Source organism: Eurytemora carolleeae, unplaced genomic scaffold, assembly GCF_000591075.1.
Source record: "Eurytemora carolleeae unplaced genomic scaffold, Eaff_2.0 scaffold2691, whole genome shotgun sequence".
NCBI lineage: Eukaryota > Metazoa > Arthropoda > Copepoda > Calanoida > Temoridae > Eurytemora > Eurytemora carolleeae.
The window spans coordinates 1,166-8,173 of NW_019398904.1; the positions used below are offsets into that span (position 1 = coordinate 1,166).

The 7,008-nt window shown below is 31.9% G+C and overlaps 2 long non-coding RNA genes across 2 annotated transcripts; one reads left to right on the plus strand and one right to left on the minus strand.

Annotated features, from left to right (window-relative positions):
• Positions 1-2,302: 2,302 nt before the first annotated feature.
• Positions 2,303-3,907, plus strand: LOC111717669 (uncharacterized). Its single transcript, XR_002768868.1, has 2 exons — positions 2,303-2,354; positions 3,690-3,907. It is a non-coding gene; the product is annotated as an uncharacterized LOC111717669 (long non-coding RNA).
• Positions 3,900-6,471, minus strand: LOC111717670 (uncharacterized). Its single transcript, XR_002768869.1, has 3 exons — positions 6,386-6,471; positions 4,774-5,618; positions 3,900-3,976 (listed from the first exon to the last, which is right to left on the minus strand). It is a non-coding gene; the product is annotated as an uncharacterized LOC111717670 (long non-coding RNA).
• Between the last annotated feature and the right edge of the window lie 537 nt (positions 6,472-7,008).

Genomic DNA, 7,008 nt, shown 5'->3' on the forward strand with positions numbered 1-7,008 from the left:
AATATTAATAATAATAATAATAATAATAATAATAATAATAATAAAAATAATAGTAATAATAATTATGTGTCTAGGATGTAATGATTGATCGATTGACAAATCGAGGAAACTTTGACGATGTTCCCGAGGCGATTATTAAGCGTTGTGCTAACTTTCAGGGGAAAAAATTCAACAAATGGAATTCATAGATTTTCTTATTTATGAAAACAATTTTTTGAATTTGATTCATTTATTTGAACCATATATTTGAATCATTACTTTGAATCATTTATTTGAATCATTTATTTGAGTTATTTATTTTATTCATTTATTTGAATCAAGCCACTTCCTTTTCTTGCCCAGACAAAAACACAAGAAATTCCTCTATTCTACATTTTGCAAACAGAAGTGGCATGTTTGGGGGAAAAATCTGAAAGGGAGTGACCGACAACATGGTTGATTTGACCCCTTGTATTGTCCATATGGACGTGTGCGCCATGTACTCGCCCGACCCTTGCCTTGGTTGACACAGTTTTAACTTAAATGGCGCGGCCTGACTTTTTACAATACCCCCTGCCTATCATAGGCCTCACTATTTACAGTACCCCCTGCCTATCATAGGCCTGACTTTTTACAGTACCCCCTGCCTATCATAGGCCTATCTGATCTACCCCACTAGCTTAGTTTTATGAGATGGATACAATATGGGTTAACTATGGGTTCTGGTTTACTCATATGGGTTCTGGTCAGTTGGAACCCATTTAACACCTGTTAAATTCACATTTAACCTTTTTTTACTCTTTAAGTATGACAAATCAGAGAATATGAAGAAGTTTGCATTTTTTTCAACGTATTTTGAGTAAGAGATGAAAATATGACTGACAATATGTAAACACAGACGGTTTTCCGTTGCAGTATAAAATAGCGATTAGCGAGAGAGAAAAAATAGAATTTGTTTCGGACTTGGACTTCGGAGATTTTTCACTTTGTTATGAAACCAAAATAAACACGTTTGAACATAATTCTGTTCTCGTTGCCACCAACTCTTCACATTACAGGTTTGAAATGAATAAACACCCCACTATTGCCGGCGCGGTCACTCCTTTTAAGCTTAAAAATGAGCAACAACCATAGAGAATAGAATATATAGAGAGGAATTTACTGGAAAAAAGTGTAAAACGGCCATTTTTTTGAACTGTTTCCATACTGCAGGTGTACTTCACATATGTATGCTATATTACCTGTTGGGCCCTGGAATATCATTTTATAGAAAATTTAAAATTATTGTTAAAAGAAACCCAAATTATGAAATAGGCTGGTTTCATAATTGACCAATGATCATTTCACATAGACTCTATGCCTTCCACTTTACAAACGATGATTTTCCGTTATAACTATAAATCAAATGATGATTTTTATTCACCTAATTCATTTTATAAAGTTTATTTAACAGTTTAAAAAATTCGAAATTGAAATGGATAGTCTAGGGAACATACTGTATTAATGTACTCTATTGCATATATTTAGTGAACATTTACAAGATTTGTACACTTTCAACTCCCTTTCAGGCTGAAAGGGACTGAAAAAAATCATACCGAGAGATTCTTTTAATTCCTCTCTATATATTCTATTCTCTATGGCAACAACAAATGAAATTCTTATTTGCTTTGTTTTGCATTTTGCCCAGTAAGATAAACTACAGTGTAACTTGACATTGTGAGAATGCGATATATCTGGAGTTTGCAACATTTTTCCAGTTTCATAAACAACTAACTCTATCTATCTATCTATCTATCTATCTATCTATCTATCTATCTATCTATCTATCTATCTAAATATCTATCTGGAAGGAAAATTTTTTAGTTTTGACAATTTCTTAAATTTTTTTTGAATCAAAGGTAACTTTTTAAAGAAATCAAAATTTAAAATAATCAAATTAAAAATGGTATCTAAATTATTTCTAACTCTACGTTAAGATAAAGCTTTTTTCAAAGAAGGGTTACTTGAAATTTACGTCTGTAGTACAGTATTAACCAGAAAACTCTGAAATAGGAAGACGACTTTTAGACTCAAGTTATGATTTCAAATAGTCTAATGGACATGAGACAAAGCAATTGTGCAGTGTACACAACCCCATTTCAAACTTAATTAAGGATTTAATTTAATTGTCTAATATATAACTATTTACTTTGTAACAACATCAAATACACTTAAGTAATGCTGTAAAGTCGTCTATCTTTATTAGAGATTTCGGCGCGGTTATCACTGTATATATAATGTTTTCATTAAACTTTTATAATGCCATTTTTTGAAATATTTTTTAACAGAATCAGACTCGACCAGTATTGGATAAATACCAGGATAAATTAATCAAGGTAAATATACATTTCATAACATTTTCATCGATTTTAAACTCACAAAACATTTTGATAGATTTTAAACTCACAAAACATTTTAATAGATTTTAAACTCACAAAACATTTTTTAGATTTTAAACTCACAAAACATTTTGATAGATTTTAAACTTACAAAAAAATTTCAAAGATTTGAAACTCACAAACTATTTTTATAGATTTGACATATTTGGTTTTATTTATGAGTTTTGTTAACGTTTAATAGGTTAAAATGTATTGTTTATACTTTACTTTTCTTTACGTTGTTTTTAACAAGTTTTACTCATTAGTTGAATACTGTCAGTATTACTTTTTTCACAGCTTAATATCTAGTCTATTGTATTCAAAATTTTACTTTTTTGTTTGTTAGCTTTAAAAATAATTCCTTTAAAAAAACACCAAAAAATATCTTAATGTATATATTTTTACCCGAAATAAAAAAAATTTCATATTATGTAAAATTAGATAAAGTAAAAAACCTTTATGCGAGTAGTATCTAGGTATTAATACTGAGCATCACATATTCCCTGCATAGAAACAATGGCTTGATATGTAAAACATGCATCTCTGACTCTTTAGTAAAAGTAAATTCAACCTATAGTCTGACCGCGTCAACCTTGTTGCACTGGCTAGTCCTATTGAGTTGTACCGGAAAGGTTGACCCGGCTCGGAAATTCAAATGTGCTACGGCTGCTCGTGAAAGGTACCTACCCAGACTTTAATAGGAAATATTTAAAGATTGCTAAATTCTGAAACTCCTAAAACTCCGTCTAATTTTCAAAGGAAAAGAATAAAGATTTACTTTAGTTTAAAGGGAGTGTTCGCGAAAATGAAAGGGGGTATAGGCTTAATGCGATAAAAAAAAGCGCTTTTGATCGCTACTAATCTTACTTCTATAAATAATGTTAAATATACTATTCGGGAGGGGGGGAGTTGAGGGGGTATCAATTCCTGAATTATTTGGACAAAAACAGCTGCAAGGGATATGAAGTAAAGAAGTTAACATTATATTAAAATGTAAAGGTCGGCATCCATCTCCAATATGCTTTTAGGGTTATATGTAGCACCCCACGGCAGCCGTAGTACATTTGAATTTCCAAGCCAGGTCAACTTTTTCCGGTCCCAGTTTGTACTGTACCGCCCGGAGATTGGGCACTCAATAGGACTAGCCGGTGCAACAAGGTTGACGCAGTCAGACTTTAGGTAGAATTTACTTTTACTGTAGGGTCAGGTTCGTGACCCCATGCCAATACATACATCCTACATTATTCGGTTAAATGTTAGCAAGCAGTCAAATTTGAATATATTTCTATTTAGATTGATGCCAGCAGGAACGCAGAGGATGTTACTGCAGATATCATGGCAAAAATATAATTCAGAAAAATTCGAGAAAGTTTTTCAGCTTTTGTTGATCATTTTTCTGTAAAGATGGACCGGAAATGTTGATATATTTGTATTGTGTTTATGTAATTGAACGAACACACTTTTTATTTTTTTTCTCGTGTATTTACTTAATAAATCCAAAGATTTTTTTATACTTCAATGTCTATTTCATACTGTTAACTAATAGATTTAATAGATTTAAAATTTATTACATGATTCATCTAAAAAAAAACAATGACAAAGGATTTCTAATCCCTTTATCTTCGCAACCTGATGGTAAAAACCTTTGATATAACTTAGGTTATCTAAACTGGGATTTTTTGAATGGTGGATATCGGGATTAATGCTTGATCCACTATTTTTCTTAATCTCCAGATTATTTAATGCTGGTCTGCTCTTGTTATTAATCTCCAGAGCTGGGAACTTTAGAATGGGATACCTTTAATCCCGACTGTCCGAATATACAATGTGGACAATTTAAACTTCTTGCTTAATCCACTTTTATTGGATATAGTATAGAAAAATCAGTTTAAATTAGAGAGTCTCTCCCGTTTCAGTATATTCATCTTAAATGTCGCGCAAAATTTCAAATTTCCCGGCTTCTGATACGCGACTCTGATTGGTTGAATTTATACACTTTTCAGGATACAAGTAAAAGATTAGGTTAGTCTCGAGATTAAGAAAAATAGAGGATCTCGATATCCACCATTCTAAAGTTCCGAGCTCAGATTAATTAAAAAAAATTCAATTTTTGCAAATTTGTAAATTTTTTTGCAGATTCTAAAAGTAGAGCACAAGAGCTTTTTAATGATGTATCATTTGTCATATTTGGACATAAAACATGGGATTTAGAGAGGGGGTCAAATTGACCCCCCCCCCAGCATATCCTGGTTTTCAAGTACCCCAGCAGGGATAGGGTTAAGTTCTAAAGTTCCCAGCTCTGATCTAACAGAATTCATAGTTGTTAGTACAATATTTGGTTGCACAGATAAAAGGATTAGAAAACCAGATCTTTTACATTTTCAGCTAGTTCATCTACAATTAACTATTTTTGGCTATGCTATAAGGAGTGATTTAAGAATTATGAAAAGGTTTCTGAAGGGGGGGGGGAGGTCTAGAGACTACAAGAAATTGATCAAACTGACACAATTTTTTGGTGAGGAGACCTCACATGAATCATTGCAATTGTAGGTTTGTTGCCAATGCAGTCAGAAATCAAAGATATTACTCCAAAAAAACTTCGTCAATAAAAGTAGGAAAATTGTTGTTTTTTAATGTAAAGAGAAGAAAAACATTATGAAAGCACTTCCAAGCAGTATAATAGTCTTTGCAATAGCAACCCACTTGGAGCAATTATATGGCAGCGTTTTAAGTTATCTTATGTCTTGACATTGTGACAAAGAATTAAGATGTTCTTTGGCACTGGTAAAGGTTTCCCACATGGAACCACTTAGGGTAAAGTTATCTTTTGACATGACCATGGTTTTAATTTTGACATTGTGACAAAGTAATATGCTCTTTGGCACTGGCAATGGTTTCACACTTGTAACCACTTAGGGTAATATTGTGGCAAAGCTATATGTTATACTTTCACACTTGTAACCACTTAGGGTAATATTGTGGCAAAACTATATGTTATACTTTCACACTTGTAACCACTTAGGGTAATATTGTGGCAAAGATATATGATATATTTTCTTTGCAGTGGCAATGGTTTCACACTAAGAACCTCTTAGGGCAACATTGTGGCAAATAGGAGAATATCCTTGGCACTGGCAAGGGCAACAGAAGCTTGTTTAAAAATTTGAAATTCTTTTGATTGATGAGATTCTAATCCTAGAGTCTGCACTATATCCGTCAAATCTGAAAATACAATATTTCAAAGGACATTACAGAGAACTTTACGAACCCCGTTCTCCAGGTAAAGAGTGACATAAATAAATTCACAACGATTTTCATTCTTTCTTTCTATTTGAAAATTGAATATATGATAGTAACAGCTTAATTTTGGATTTTTTATAATATAGAACGAGAAAATGTTGGAAAGATTACAAATTCAAGCTCTAAAAATATAAGAAATTACTCATCATCTATATAATAAAACAAGACATTCGTATATATATGTTGCCTATAGCCAGCCAAACGGCTGGACCGAGTGGGCTGAAATTGTATGTGGACACTCATGGGTAGCCGGGGGTGTTATAGGCTAAACAATTCAAACTTTTTTTTCATTTTTTTTTCCACGGGCAACGCCGGGCCCTTCAGCTAGTTATGTATAATTTCATATATATATATCAATACAAAGCCTACGAATTTTAAACAGAATGGATACACATAAAACGGAAAAAAGAGAAGCTGTCAATTAACAGCTGTCAATTAACAAAGAGAAGCTGTCCATTAACAGCTTCTCTTTGTTTACTTGTAAACTTGTAATTTAAAAAATGCTTGGTAGAAATAAAATTCAAAAGTTAAATAGAAAATTAGAAAAATCATCTTCATTGTATTGGTACAAAGCCCGGCCACTGCACTTTATGAAACATCATAAATTTTTAAGACACATTTATTTTGAGATCACATAGAATTTGAAAAACTTTTTTTGAAAATCAAATTTTTAAATTCTTTAATCGTACCTGTTATGTTTTCTTCAAGGATTTGAATAAACTCTGGTTTAGCAATCAAGTTGTTGGAATGCTGAAAAAAACTTTTGTTAGTTTTTTATCAAAAAATATTCTGCGTTCTAAGTAATTGGATTAGAAAAAAAAGTAAGCATCAATTGGAATGTAAATTACTAAGCTTCGGTTTTTCATTGCTTTTCATGCTGTCATTTTTTATTGTAAATCGCAAAATTTGTCGAATTTGATCGTCTCTAAACCTTCCCTGAGGGTCATGTGACTGTGAGTTGACACAAAAATGTGCTTAAAGTGTACAACTTTTTTAATATAGGTTTGTATCCTTGTATTGATGTTGAGTGGTCAACATGTTTATTTACAGAAATGCACGAATATATTACAGCAGTGGTTTTGTACATAAAAAAGAGCAATATTAGGGACAAACAAGGACTTAAAGGTCCTTACAGGGAATATTTCTCTTTAGGTATATTACTATATTATCCTTTAGCAATGAAGATATAAAAATGTAAACCTGAATATATCCAAGGATATAAACCTGGATACCTGGATATCTGAAAGGAATATATAAACCTGGATACCTGGATATCTGTAAGGAATATATAAACCTGGATACCTGGATATCT